Source organism: Fukomys damarensis, unplaced genomic scaffold (assembly GCF_012274545.1).
Source record: "Fukomys damarensis isolate Sample0158 unplaced genomic scaffold, DMR_v1.0_HiC HiC_scaffold_25, whole genome shotgun sequence".
Classification (NCBI taxonomy): Eukaryota; Metazoa; Chordata; class Mammalia; order Rodentia; family Bathyergidae; genus Fukomys; species Fukomys damarensis.
This window is the reverse complement of record NW_022900937.1, coordinates 11,570,631-11,572,496: the sequence shown is the minus strand read 5'-3', so window position 1 is coordinate 11,572,496 and position 1,866 is coordinate 11,570,631.

Sequence of the window (1,866 nt, the reverse complement as noted above, 5' to 3'; positions counted from 1 at the left end):
GCGGTCCGGCCCGCGCCGTCTCCTCTCCACCCTGCCCGGCGCCAAGCGTCCGGGGCTTCGGGAGAGTGCGCGGGAGGAGGCTGTGTTTGTGTTCGCAGGAAGCCCGCTGTCGCCCAGGGGAAGGGTTTGTGGGAAGAAGGGCGAGCCGGGTCCGGGTGTTCTTTATCTGAGCGCCGGGTGGTGTGGTTTAGTGGAGGAGGAGGGTCCGGCGCGACCCGTCCAAGTTTCCCTAACTCCCAGGTGTGTAGACACACGGTGCAGTGAGTAGATTGTCAGAGCAGTGCCTCTTCCCCTGAAAAATGGGACCAGGTTAGCTAAAAGTGTAGTTTCTTTATGATTTAGGTTTTGGACACAATTTTTTTTTAAAAAAAAATTTGTCTCCAGTGTATCCTAGGGCCAGTTACATTATTTTGTTCTTGGGTAAAGTGCTTTAGTTAAGCTTTCTTACTTGCCCGGAAGTGGACTCAAACACCTTAAAGTATGCTTAAAAGCATTAAATTGAGAGAATTTAGGGAATGCTTTGGATGAATGTCTATATGTAGCCTAATTTTGATGGTTTAGAAAACAGCTGAATGTTTCCTGTAGCATTCATTCCTCTTCTGTTCTTTGTCCTTTTGACTTACGACTGCGGGGCCGGCATTTTTCTGTCTTGTGCTCTTCTTAGTTTGAGAGTGGCACTACGGTATGTAGGCAGGCTTCTCTTCTAGTTCTTCATGTTCATTGGTTGGATATAGATTTCAGAAGAAAACCTGCTTACATATGTTTACTTCTAAAAATGTTTAAGGCTGAAGACCCTATGTAGGGAGGGACCTTTTCATCTAACTTGCATTTCTGTTCTGAAGGTGGCTTCAAACATATCACTTAACTGGATGTTTGCCCTTTCAGAGTTACAGTCAGTATAGTTATACACTGTTCTCCGTGAAGTAATAAGTAAGACGGATACAAGAGATTCTTGAAACAACTGATGAATAGTAGTTTATAAAGTGTCATCTTTTAAAGGATGAAAAACTGATGTACTTAGATGTTTGAAGAAAAGTTAGCATAATCCGTGGGTTAAGACCCTTTTTACAGAAAGTTGCTAAATTCAGAACTCTGGAGTCTTTATTGTATTGAACATTGGTTGAAAAAGTTTTTTTATGTTCCTTGTTAAGCAGAACTTTTTCAGAAAAACACAAAACTTTTCATTTTAGAATTATCAGGAATGTAACTTTTGAGTTTGTAGATATATTTGTAATTTTATTGTACTCTGTACTCTTTTAACCTGAGCTTTCTATGGTCGTTTGTAAGTTGTTTATTTTATTTTATTTTATTTTATTTTGGTACTGGGGATCGAACTCGGGACCTTGCACTTGCTAGACAGGCAGCAGCACCTCTGAGCTACCGGCCCTTTAAGGTGTTTATATGATGATAACTGGAGATGTTGGAATTGAGCGTCTCAGCATATGAGAGAAATTACATATTTAGGAGAAGTTGAAATATAGATTTAACGTTAAAGTCTAAATTGTTCTCAGATATTTAATAAACTTGTAGTTGCTTCCCCCTTTCCAGTTTGTCAATCACTGTTGTATGTGAATTTTTCTTACTCTTCATGTGACCGGGGTGGGAAGCGAGATGGGGGAATTAAAGTGAATCATGAACTTTCCTAAAGATGTCTATTCAGGCATATATCTCATCCTATATTGTATGTGGAAGAAGATACCATAACATTTTTGGGGTTTACAAAGTGTCTGTGTAGATATGTACTCAGACACATAGAATATTTTTCTTTATTAATTGTGACCACATTAGAAATTTATTGGAACTATTTTGATTAGATATAGCTCAAATAAGCAAAAACTTGCCTCAAAAGTACCTCTCTGCCGGAAG